This window comes from Hydra vulgaris, chromosome 14, assembly GCF_038396675.1.
Source record: "Hydra vulgaris chromosome 14, alternate assembly HydraT2T_AEP".
NCBI lineage: Eukaryota > Metazoa > Cnidaria > Hydrozoa > Anthoathecata > Hydridae > Hydra > Hydra vulgaris.
Genome location: NC_088933.1, coordinates 7,638,496 through 7,652,106, shown reverse-complemented (window position 1 = coordinate 7,652,106; position 13,611 = coordinate 7,638,496). Strand labels below are relative to the sequence as shown.

Genomic DNA, 13,611 nt, shown 5'->3' with positions numbered 1-13,611 from the left:
AGAAATTGTTTTGTTTCTCTGCGTGCGCTAGAAGGCCTAATTTTGAAATGTACCTTAAAAAGAGTTTACATTGGGGTGAAGTGGGACAGAAAAAAGAAATATTTATCCCCCAATTCTTCCCAACGCCATTTGATTATTTCAATTGGTGAAAGTTCTTGAACATTTTTATGTCGATAAGGTGATTTTATGATTTTATCAGTTTCTATTTAATAACATGCGTTAAAATGTTCTTTTAAATTTATTTGTCCTACTTCTATTCACACTTGTCCCATTTTACCCTAATGAAACGTGTCCCACTTCTCCCCACTCTCCCATACACAAGTCTTAATGATGAGTTCTTTTAAATTAATTTTTGTATTTTTATTTTAATTTTAACTTTGAGATTATTTTTGTTCTTAATACTATATATTTTATATTACTCTCAATTTTTAATATTTTTAACTTTTGTTTTAACACCGTTGTCAAAAACTTAATATAGTAAAAACATGAATGCTACACAGCGGTTCTTGATGATACGACCATCTGGTCTTCTGTGAGTTTCCCGCGTTTTTTTACTATAACATTGTTGTTTTATGAAAATTTGTAATGTTAAACCTTTATACCTTAAATTTCTTTTTGCACGCATATATATAATTTGTTTATTTTTTAATGTATTTAAGTTTTTTATACTACGAACATGAATTGTAAAAGAACGAAATAGTTGTTAAAAAAAATGTCTTACAGAGTCAATGACCAAAAAGTCTTCTTTAAGCACTAAATCTATTCATCACTTATTAAATTTGAGATTACTTTGTGTCACTTGGGTTTTGTCAAGTTTTGAAATATGGTTAATTACAAGCATTAACATTTGTTCATATATTTTAAACTAAATTTATTATCTTTTTAGCTTGTAATTTAGAAGCAAGAGATCTGAGGAATTTCAAAGTGAGCTTTGGGGATATTTTGCGCACTCGGTAAAAAAGGATGCGTGAGTTTCCTAGTTCAATGCTTTTCCACGGCACTCTGTGACAAGACCAAAAGGTTTTTTTAAGAAGACCTGTTTAGACCTATGTTTTTTTAAGAAGACCTTGTAACAGAGTACCGTGCCCCAATTGGGGCACAAAAAAAAAAAAAAAACCGTAATTTTAAGTTTGAAAAATTAATCTAATATTAATACTTTTGTGGTTTTTTTAAAAACTCACTTTCTATTAAAAACGTTTTTAAAATACAAACTCGGCTTACAGTTAAATTCGGTTTAAAAGTCCAAATTCGTCTTTCAGTTAAATTCGGGATACATATATGGCTTAAAGTTGTCATTCAGTTAAGTTATATATGCATGCATATGATCTAAATTGGTCTATCAGTTAAGTTTGGGTCTTGAAAAGTCAATTTCAACGGTCCTTAGTTAAAAAATTTATCGAACAATACGCTTTAACGGCCGAAGTGGTTTGCTTGCAGCGTTTCCGAACTGAAGAACTGCGGTTCAAATCCATGCTCTCGCACATTTCTTTTTTAATTTTTTTAGATTTTTTAAAATAAAAATAAAATCTTCTATAGAAATTTTTACTTTTATAAAGTTTTTACTTTTATTTAAAAATTGCATTGCGGCAAAATCTCCTTAATTTTGATTTAAAGCAAATACTTGTCAATTTATAAAGTGATTCCTTTTTATTGTTTTATTAATTAGTGTTGAAGTTTCAGATTAATGTGCCTTTGTGGCCGTGGTGGTTTGCTCGCTCCGTCTCCGTAGTACAAAGTTAGGGTTCAATTCCTCTTGCTTGCACATTTATATATTTGTTTTTAATTCTTTTCCAATTTTTGAAAATAAAAAATGAAACCTTAAAGTTCTATTGATATATAAAATATATAAAGATATTATATACTATAACAACAAAGGGGGGAGAGTTATTAAAAAAGCTCAAAACTTCAGTAAATATCAAAACAGCTGTAGAAATGTTTAGCTCATACGACACGAATTAATAATTAGAAGCAACTGCTTACGTTCGGTGAATGGTCAGCTTAACATGGAGAAAAACTTCAGCAATATTGCTCAAATTTTTATTCACGAATAGCTGAGCAACTACTCGGAGTAAATTGCTTTACTTTATGTGGATAAAAATTTGAGCAATTTTGATCAAATATTTAATCACGTAAAGCTGAGCAATCCTCCAAAAACGCTGAGTAAAAGCAATTGCTTTTTTTATTCACCCGGCCGAAAGACGCTTAAGCTATTAATGTGCATATATAATTAGTTAAGATTGCGCATTTAACACACATTAAAGCGTTTTTTTACTTCAAAACTAAATAATTTTATTTATTTAATTTTACTTTGTCGTTTATTAAAATTTACAATAAATAAGATTGTAAATATATAATAAATGGCTGGAACAAGAACATGACGCATATTGTCTTATCGCCGAGCCCCGTTTACATTTTCGCCTTAAGTTTATGAAACAAATCAAAAATTAAAAGTTAAAAATTTACAGGTTGAAAATCATATAGTAAAACACAATATATTACAATTAGTACATCGTATAATTAGATGTATATATTTACTTTTAGTTATTTATTTTTCATTTTTGTAACAAGAAAATAACAAACAAATCAAAACAAAAATTAGTGATTAATGATGTTTTTTTTCAGTTTTGTTAGTTTAGATACTAATTAAAAAAAAGATCGAAGTTAATTTCTAATAAAAATTGTTTAGATACTCTATTGAATTGTTCTAGGGGGAAATTTAGAAGAGTTTACCTCTAACAATATTTTTTAAAAAACTTTTCCATATAAATGGTCCACGGTAATGAACTGAGTTTTAAATAAGATCTTGGAGCAACAAAGTTATTTGTTGAAAATTTTGTGGGGTATTTTTGAGTAATTTTGGTAAGAGGTAAGAGGTAAGAACGAAAAATATTAGGAGTATTTCGGTAAGAGGTAAGAGCGAAAAATATTAGGAGATAAACCATGTTTTGAATTAAACATTTGTAGCATAACTTGGTATAAGTTAAGTTTATAAACATTGAGTGCATTAAGTTCCATTACAAGAGATTCACCATTACCAGTTCTGTTGAGACCAAAAACAACTCTACTTCCATGATTATATTTGCTATTGATTTTTTTAAGTTTTCCATAATTGATACTTCCCGATGTAATATTGCAATAGAAAAGATAACTGTGATTAAATGAAAAAAATATTATTTTTAAAGACTCAATATTAAGAAATAGTTTAACTTTATATAACATTGACTAATTTTTGGAGATTTTGTTTTCAATAAATTTAATATGATATTTCCATGCTATATTTTCATATATATTCTCTCCAAGAAAGTTAACCGTTGGCTTTCTTTTAATAACTGTTTTGTTCATGAATAGATTAGGTAATTTCAAAGAGCGGTCTCCCATTCTAGGTTTGTGCAATAAAATAAATTTTTCCTGAAGTTTTTCTAACATTTATTGAAAGTTTATTATTTGTAATCCAGTCACTTATTTTTAACAATTCTTCCTTAGATATTCTAAACAGATATTTTATATTACTGTTTGAATAAAAAAAATTGGAATAATAAGCCAATAAAATAAAATTAAAAATTTTAGATATTAAATATAAATCATTTATATAGAGTAGGAATAGTAGCGGGTCTTGGATTGATCCTTGGGGAACACCGCAAGTTATAATATGTTTTTCTCTTTCATTTGCTGTATATATTATTTATTGTTTTTTGTTTGACAGGTAATTTTTAAATCATAATAAGTTATTGTTTCGTATTCCATACAGTTTCTTTTCTGTTTTTTTTTTTCTCAAACATCTTTGCTTCCAACAAGGCTGCAAGCAACCATTAATTAAAGTTGGAAGTTACGGGAAGAAAAAAGATGAAGATTGCAAACCAAGATAACTAATGACGGACAACTTAAAGGATTGCAAACTATTTGAATCAGGAAAGCAAGATGAAGGAAGCGAATTCGAGAGAACTGATGTTCGAGGAAAAAAACTAGACGAATAAGAGTTTTTCGGAGTCACAGAAAAAATATGAGACTTGATTGAATGACGAGTAACACGAGAAAGAACTTTAGAAGATGGCACAAGAGACGCTAGCTCTAAAGAGCAGTGCCCATAACAATATTTGTAGAAAAGAGAAAGAGAAGCAACACTACGACGATGTGATAATGATTGGAGGTTGGCTGCAAGAGCAGGTCTAACTATGCTTACAATGCGTTTTTACACCTTGTCTAAAGTAGAAACGGCATTATTAGAAGATCCACCCCAGATATGGCAACAGTATTCCAAGCAAGACCAAAATTGAGATCTATAGAGATAGAGAATAAAATCTGTTATCAGTTAATCCTAGGAGATGAAGTGTAAATGACACATTGAGAGCATCACCGTTCATAAATATTGGAAGATCTAAATTATTAAAATAACAATGTGAGCCCCAAGCTTTAGCAGAACTGAGATCCTTTTCAAGCCCAAATGCCTCCTCCAAGCAATCAGTGAATGTTGGTTTTTTATCATGGCAAGAATAAATGGTAGTATCATCAGCAAACAGTGCCACCTTAGATGTGAAAATATCTTGAAGATCGTTAATTTAAATTAAAAAGAGTAAAGGGCCAAGGATAGAACCTTGAGCAACCTCTGAAGTAACAGAGTTAGAAGAAGAGTGCCATCCATCGAGGACAACTTTTATGCTATGATTGGAAAGGAAGCATCCAATAATCTTAAAGATGTTGCCAGATAAACCATAAGAAGAAAGCTTATGGAGAAGACCAGCATACCAAACTTCATCGAAAGCTTTTGAAATGTCAAGAGCAATGGCCTTAACTTTTCGACCTTTATTGAATGCACAATAAAACCTATCAATTTTTACTGTTGGCAAATTATCTGTAGAACAAGAAGATCGAATTCCATATTGACTGTCAATATGGAATTCAAAAGTTATTAGATACAAAATGAGAAATTAAGTGTTTATTAATTAGAGATTCAAAAACCTTGCTTATGATGCAAAGAAGACTAATGAGACAGTAGTTAGACGAATCAGATTGCTTTCTAGAATATTTGAATATATGGATGACAGATACCGCTTTCCAGCAGGCTGGAAAACAAAACTTTAATAAGCACTTGTTAAATAGTTTTGAGAGTATAGACGACAGCTCCGGAGAACACTTCTGCAAGACAATAACAGGTATGTTGTCCTGGCCACAAGCTGTAGAAGAGTCTAGGCAGGAATTCACTTTATTTACAGAAGCTGGAGTAATACAAATGTCAAGCAATGCATCAACTTGTTTGTTGGCAATATCAGGTAGAACACAACTAGTGGAATCCAGAGATGATATTGATGAAAAGTTTTTAGCAAACAATTCAGCTATGTCTTTAGGTGAGGTGACAAAGTCTGAACCATACAAGAGAGGTGGTATTAAAGTTTTACCCTTATTATTAATGGTATCCCAGTGAAAAAGCGCACATGGGATACGCGTGGATTTTTTCCATATGTAACCCATGTGGGGATTATTATTTTGTCCCATGTGGGTTTCATATGGTAAATCCCACATGGATTCCATATGGTAAATCCCATATGGGATACGCGTGGGTTTTTACCATATGTAACCCATATGGGGATTATTATTTTGTCCCATGTGGGTTTCATATGGTAAATCCCACATGGGTTTTATGTGGTAAATCCTACATGGGATATAGGCGGAAAATACTACATGTTATAGATCTTAAATGACACATATTTTAATCCAAATGGTATAAAAGTAGTCAATACTAGACAAATGAAAGTCCGAATGCTTTTATGATAATTTTTAAAATTCTTTTAATTTAAAAATTACTTGAATAGTTATTTAAAATAAATCATCAAAGCTTTCAGAGAGGCTTAACTTAATCTGGTATTTGCTACTTTATCCCATTTGGTATTCAAAATGTGCAGCATTTTTGATCTTTTACATGTGATGTTTTCCACTTATAACCTGTGGGATTTACCTTAAACTATTATGACGAAATTTTATAAAATTAAAAAACGTGTTGCAAAATGAATTTATTTTAAAATAAATGCTATTAATCAATACATCCAAAATGAATATTAAAAATATTATTTTTTCTTTTGCGATTTACACGTCGTTTTTTGTCGATTGAATTAATTAAATCGCTTCGGCTTGCATAATACCAAGGTTTTTAGTATCTTCTAACTTTCTTCAAACATTTTCTAAAAAAAAAAAAAAAAAAATACAAATATATATAAATATAAATATATATAAATATAAATATATATATATATATATATATATATATATATATATATATATATATATATATATATATATATATATATATATATATATATATATAGAGAGAGAGAGAGAGAGAGAGAGAGAGACAGAGACAGAGAGACAGAGACAGAGAGAGAGAGAGAGAGAGAGAGAGAGAGAGAGAGAGAGAGAGAGAGAGAGAGAGAAAGAGAGCAATTTTAATTATTAGCCAGGTTGAAGTCATTAATGACTACAATATTTCACAAATAATTATTTTCTAATTTATTACTTACAATGACTAACGTATCATGGGTAATTGAACACATATTATGCGTAATGAGCTTGAACCCATGAGGAGAATCCTGAAAAAAAGTGATCAATTAGGATAATTAGTTAAACAAAAAAACAAAAACAAAAATGTAAAAACCTACTTTTTCAATGATATAAACCTTAGGTGCAATAGCCACTGAATACAAAAGTATCTTTACTTTTTCGTCACACACACGGCCTTCTATAATAACAGGCCTTGACATCGCGCAAAATGCCGTAAAAACTGAAAGCCGATTAAACTTTCACTTTTACTTATATTGATATATTTTTATATTAGGTAGGGTGTAATGGCAGTCTATGTTTTCTAATAATAATCTCTAGTAAAGACGGAAATATAAAAAGAAAGCCAAAAAGTTGTTAAAAGATAATCATATTTTTCGTATTTCAAATTTCATTAAGAATATTTATGTAATATTAAATAGTATCAATAACAAGCAGAACTATAACAAAGTATATATCTATATATTAGAAAGATAACTGTATTTTTAATTTTTCCTTGCTAAAAATGGTAAAAATAAAAATCACCAACAATAAAAAACACCAACAAAAGTTGATTCAAGCAAAAAAAAAGTTTTATCAATATATCTCAACAGGGTAAATATTTACAAATCCAAACATATTGAGACATATAGGCTAATGAGAAAATAAAAAACATAACAAGTAAATAGCATAATAAATTACAAAACTAATTTTCACATAAATTATGATAGCTTTAGTATTTTGGGAGTGGTAATTAGAGAGTAATTCTTTAGCAGAATATTAGAATATACTCTGCATTGTTTTTTTGTGATTTTAAATTTATATTTAGCAGCAATGATCTGAAACTGAGTAACACAAAATGTTCTGCATAAAGGGTCAGTAGCACCTTGAAAAAAAAAAGCAAAATATTGACCATTAGACTAGAGTATCAGAAAGAATTTCAAGTCCGCCTCTGTTTAAGCTATACAGATAACTTCCATATTTATAATAATAATTGGTAGAATCATCATAAATTTTTATTTCGCTTTTTTGCACATAGCTAGCTATGTAAACTATAGCCACTAATGTAGATTTATTAACTGAGCTTTCAAGATCATGTATATTATACAGAAGTTCTTTTTCATCAGTAGAAATATCTCTAAAACATATGTCACAAGTATGACCATTGATACCATCAACAGGAATGTCAAGTTGTAATATCAATTTAGTATGTTGAATATTAATTTTTTCAATTACAGATTTAGCGTTTATAAAGTAAGTACCTCCAGATCCCTGTCGAAGCTTAGAAAAAGCTTTTTCAAGTGGATCTGTTGAAAACCAACCTAATAAGACATACTTTGCTCCATTACTCAACAAAGTTTCTACGAGATCAATGAAGCCATAACACGAATGCGCTATTGCATTGCTAGTATCTAGCGTAAGCTGTTTTACACGCTTACCTGTAGGTTTCATAAAATTTGACAGTTCAGCAATATCTCTTAGCAGTTGTAACTGTTGATCACCAACTGAGTGGATTTCTCCGCATAATTCATTTCTAAACCAAATGCCAGCACCAGGTGCTTTGACATTAACAACATTCGGAAAAAATATATTTTTTCAATAAATACAGCAGTACATTCAAATGCTTTATTTTCAATCTCTGGATGCGTTCTTAATGTAGCTACTGTTTCTTCGCAAAAAACAGACAAACAAAACTTTACAGATTGTCTCTCTATTGGTTTTGGATAAACTGATTTAGCTGTAAGTTTAGAGAGTTTAAAAAGACTATTGCATTCAGTTTTATATAAAGTTTCTAAATCACTCCACTTAGCCAAAGCCAGTTCTTTATTGTTCAAAAATTGAAGTTCGCCAGTCTTTTCTGTCAACCAATTGTTTCATATAGATTTTAAGAGATGCACATAATCATACAATAAATATATACCTGATGTTGTTAACCATGCTTTACTATCAACTGTTTTAAACATTCCAAAAAATCTTTGATTTACACGGTTACCATCAGTAATTATTACCAGTGTCTTACTATTTTCAATATTATTTATCGTATCAACAATTTGTTGACATTGAGCAAACCGAAATTCAGAAGAACAATTTGCAACAGGTTGAGCTCTACATATAAATTCTGGACCTCCAAAAAGACATTTAATCATAAATGATAAAATTGTTTTAGCTAACTTTTCAGGGTAGTTTACTGCTTGACCAAACAAAGCACCTCTTTGGTAAAGTAATGAAGCTTTGACATAGACCTCATCAATAAGTAGTATGGAAGTTCTTTTCAATGGATTTAAATTCATAAAAATACTATTTATGAAACTTAGGTCCTCCATTGAGCTTATTTTTGAAGTCAATCATGTCCTTATACTTGGCAACTTGTAGTCAATACACAAACAGTCATATAAACTTCGTCACATAGCAAAATACTCATATGCTCTACATATAATATCTGAAGTATATAAAACTTCACCAACATTAACTTTTCTCATAGCATTAAGGTGTTTGAATAGAATATTTAACAGAAAGCGAACTTTCTTTATTTTTTAAAAATCTAACTGCTTCAAATAAAGCTGATTTTGTTTTTATTAACTTTAATTTGTTTACAGCTAAAGATGAAATATTAGAAGTTGTGCCATTATGGTTAGCTAAAAGTGAATAATCATTGAAAATTACTAAAATAAATAATGGAACACCAAGTTTGTACATTTTTGATTGTATGTGTAAACTTTTTTTATTAAGCTGGAAAACAATAACATCGTTATTATCACTTAACAAAGATTGAATATCGTCAAATATAAGTTCATCCTCATTTAGAAAATCATTTAACTCATCTGGTAAAATGCTTCGAAAACCGCTTGAAGTTACAGTTTTTCTAACTTTACTTGCTGGTGTGGCTAAACAACTAGGCGGAATATTTTTAAAAACAGATGGTGGGTTTAAAGGTCGTTGCTTCCCATATTTGCTTTCAAAAGGTGCTTCATTTGGCCAATGAAGTTGAAATACTGCTGTATAGTCTGTAGCAATAAAACCAGTTCTTGGGATAGCTTCACTACATCTTTTTCTCTCCTCTAGATTCTTCGGGAATTTATAAATTGATATTTTTGTTGTAGTTGAGTATTGATACTTTTGTTGAAGTTGTAATTGATATTGTAGTTGTTGTTGTATAAATTGATATTTTTGTTGTAGTTGAGATAGTTCGACTTGCAAAGAGATACACAGCATTTTAAAGGTATTTTAATTATTAAAAAAGCTAACCGTTAGTTTGACAATATTATTACCTTACAATGTAACGCCTTGAACCTTACAAAGTTATCGTCTTGAAGTTGCGCTATCTAATTTATAAACCAATCAAATTTTAAAGATTTATTAAAAAAGTGTGAACACAAACTTTCGTCTAATGTTAAAAGATGAAAATGTAAACACAGTATTAGGAATTGGCCTTCAGTTTATCAACTTTATTGCGCCATGTCAAGGCCTGTTATTATAGAAGGCCGTGGTTACACATAATATAATATTCTGAAACTAATAAACAAACATCTAAATTTCTATATAAATTTATTCTTTGATCATTGCCTTCATATCCTATCTTATTTTCAAATCATAATCTATTATGGTATTATTTATATAACATATCACAACAATATTATTAAATTTGTGATGTTCAAATATCATATGAACATTCTCTAACATGTTCATATGATATTTGAATATAGTTCTTGAGTATATTATCTGCAAACAATTGACTGATGCAAGTTCTAATGTTGTCAAAAACCAAGCATGCATGCATGGGACACTGCAGTGTCCCACAAAGAAATGCTGGTTTGAAAGTCAAATTTTCTTTATTAAAAATAATTATTAAAATAGGGGGAAGACAGGGAGGTTTCTGTAACTTTTTTTAGGCTCCAAAACTTTTAACTTTAGATATAATAAGGTTCATAAAACTTAAGGGACCTACGAAGTACATTGAGGAACAAAAACAGAATAATTACAGAAACTTTTCAATTTTTAATCTGGAGTACCACAGTGTTATTGGGAATAAGGTCTCTGGGTCCAGTATTCAAAGTAATATGATCTTAAGTAATATATAAATTAAATTAAATGCTTTAAAATGCATGCAGTTATACATATAACTCCTGATAGTTAACTATAGGTATAACTAGTTATACATAAAATTTTATACATAAAATTAGAGGTATTTACACCAACAATGTGGTCTAAAAACTTCTTACTTTTGTTGCTTAAAACTGTAGAGGATCATAGGAAAAACAATCTAAATTCAGAAATTAGCTTGCTTATCTAAAGAACAATTTATGTTTGTTTTTTTTTACTTTTAGTACTGTTGAGATTAAATGTATAATTGAACCAGAAAAAAATTGATGGTATATGCATTTTTTTTATATTATATTAACAATTCAGATATACCATCATAATATGATAACAAAAACTGACAACATTTTCAATGGGAGATGGCAAAAAATTGACTGAGTTTGATAAAGGGTGAAGTTGTTCAATAAACGGGTCATCATCTAACATCATTATGCATAGATGACCCTATGATTTAGGTAAAATAAGTAATCAATTTGCATTATTTCTCATTTAAAATATATATATATATATATATATATATATATATATATATATATATATATATATATATATATATATATATATATATATATATATATATATATATATATATATATATATATATATATATATGTATATATATATATATATATATATATATATATATATATATATATATATATATATATATATATATATATATATATATATATATATATATATATATATATATATATATATATATATATATATATATATATATATATGTATATATATATATATATATATATATATATATATATAAAAATATATATATATATATATATATATATACATATATAATTTTTACTTTATTAACAACACCATTTGATATACAACAAACCCCTACAAAGCTTACAATAATTCAGTTAAGATTCAATCTGAGTTATTGAAACGTAATAAATTTAACATCAATAGAAAAGTAAAGCTGTCATCATTTAAAATATAAAGGGTGTCAAAATATGTTGAAAATAAAATTGAGTTACTAATAAAATCACATTCAACAATGATAAACATTCTTACTGTAGTAAAAAATAGTACTAACTGATAAATTTGAACAAATAAATATAAAATTAACAAAAACAATGAATAAATAAGAACTTTAACTTGAACTTTAACTAAATTTTGAATTTGAGTTAATTGGTACTAATTTGTTCAAGCATAACCTTTAAAAATAAGTTTTTATAACAAATTATATGTATAACTAGTTATACATATAGTTAACTATCAGGAGTTATATGTATAACTATATGCATTTTAAAGCATATTATTTTATTTAAACATTACTTTAGATCATATTACTCTGAAAACTGGACCCAGAGGCTTTATTCCCAATAACACTGTGGTACTCCAAATTAAAAATTGAAAAGTTTCTGTAAATATCCTGTTTTTGTTCCTCAATGTAGTTCGTAAGTGCCTTAAGTCTTAAGGACCTTATTATATCTAAAGTTAAAAGTTTTGGAGCATAAAAAAAGTTACAGAAACCCAACTCGATCCTATTTTTTTCTTTTTTTAATAAAGAAAATTGGGAATTCTTTGACTTTCAAACCTGCATTTCTTTGTGGGACACTGCAGTGTCCCATGCATACAAGATTGGTTTTTGACAACATTTCAACTTGCATCAGTTAATTGTTTGCAAATAATTTACTCAAAATCTAAATTCAAATAACTATTATATTATCCTAATAATACGTCTATTTGCACAAATCTTAATCTTATTTCTAAAAAGAAAGATAAACATTATTCGTGGTACTTACATACTTGCTTGCCATTCTCTATATTAATATAAATTATTTTCACACAATATAAACGTAACGCAATGCAATGTCGATTTAAAAATTCTTTTTTTAGTTTTTATTTAAAAGTTTTTTTTTTAGTTTCCAACTTTCAAATTATTCCCATGCAAATCCCACACGAAACCCACGTGGGATTTCCCATGTGTGTAAATACCATATGGTTCCCACATGTAACCCATGTGGGATTACCCACATGGGTTCAAGGTGACAAATTTCCATACGGATACCACATGGGAAAATCCGTCCCACGTAAATCCCATCAATCCCACACGGAACCCACGCGGAACCCATGTGGGACGCGGTTTTATTTTTCACTGGGATTATAGATTCTTCAGGAGCCACGAGAGCCTAATTTTTTAGATGAGAAACGAGATTTCATGACCTGAGAATAGCTAGCTTGGGCGTTGGACAAAACCTTTTTACAATGAATTCCAGCAGTGATTAACAGACGTCTGTTTTCAGGAGAATTGTTATGCTAATAGATATGGAAGTAACGGTTTTGATTGGCAATTGCAACAGCACAGTCTGAGGAAAACCTTGGAGGAAAGTGAGGCTTAAGCTGGAATTGTTGAGAGTAACAAAAGATTCCATGCCAGCCTGTATCTACGAAGTTATGTAAGAAGCACATTTATTGACAGGAAGACAACAGATTTCTACCCAAAGGGCCATCACGAAGATAGTCACGAAAAGAATCCCAGTCAGCTTTAAGGTAGCTGTAAGAGGTATGATGATAGAGGGATTCAGGTGATGAAGAAGAATGAGATATTAGTTTTAGAGAGATCAAACTGTGATCAGAAGCACCTAAGGGTGAATGTGGAGAAACTGAGCACTGACTAGGATCAGAAACAAGACATAAGTCGAGTAGAGAAGGTAAATGATTCGGGTTGTCTGGATAGCGAGTTGGAAAGTTGACTATTTGAGTTAGGGATTAAGAAAGTTGTGGGCTTTAATGCCTGCAGAAATACTGACACTAGAGGCAAGCCATTCAGAGTGGTGAGCATTAAAGTCACCTACAACTACTATATTAGCTGATAGATAAAAAGAGAGGGCTTGGTGTATATGATCAGAAATAACATCAAAGAGAGTGCAATCTTGAAATAAACGAGAGAGATATAGAACAAAGAGGAAAGGCAAGAGTGAAGCGGTGCTAAACAAAAGCACATAAAAGAATAGT

General features: G+C 29.3%; 1 long non-coding RNA gene across 1 annotated transcript; it reads right to left on the bottom strand.

The window, feature by feature from the left end:
• Window positions 1–5,992: 5,992 nt before the first annotated feature.
• LOC136090647 (uncharacterized) lies at window positions 5,993–12,478 on the bottom strand. Its single transcript, XR_010643600.1, has 3 exons — window positions 12,399–12,478; window positions 6,510–6,578; window positions 5,993–6,173 (listed from the first exon to the last, which is right to left on the bottom strand). It is a non-coding gene; the product is annotated as an uncharacterized LOC136090647 (long non-coding RNA).
• Window positions 12,479–13,611: the final 1,133 nt, after the last annotated feature.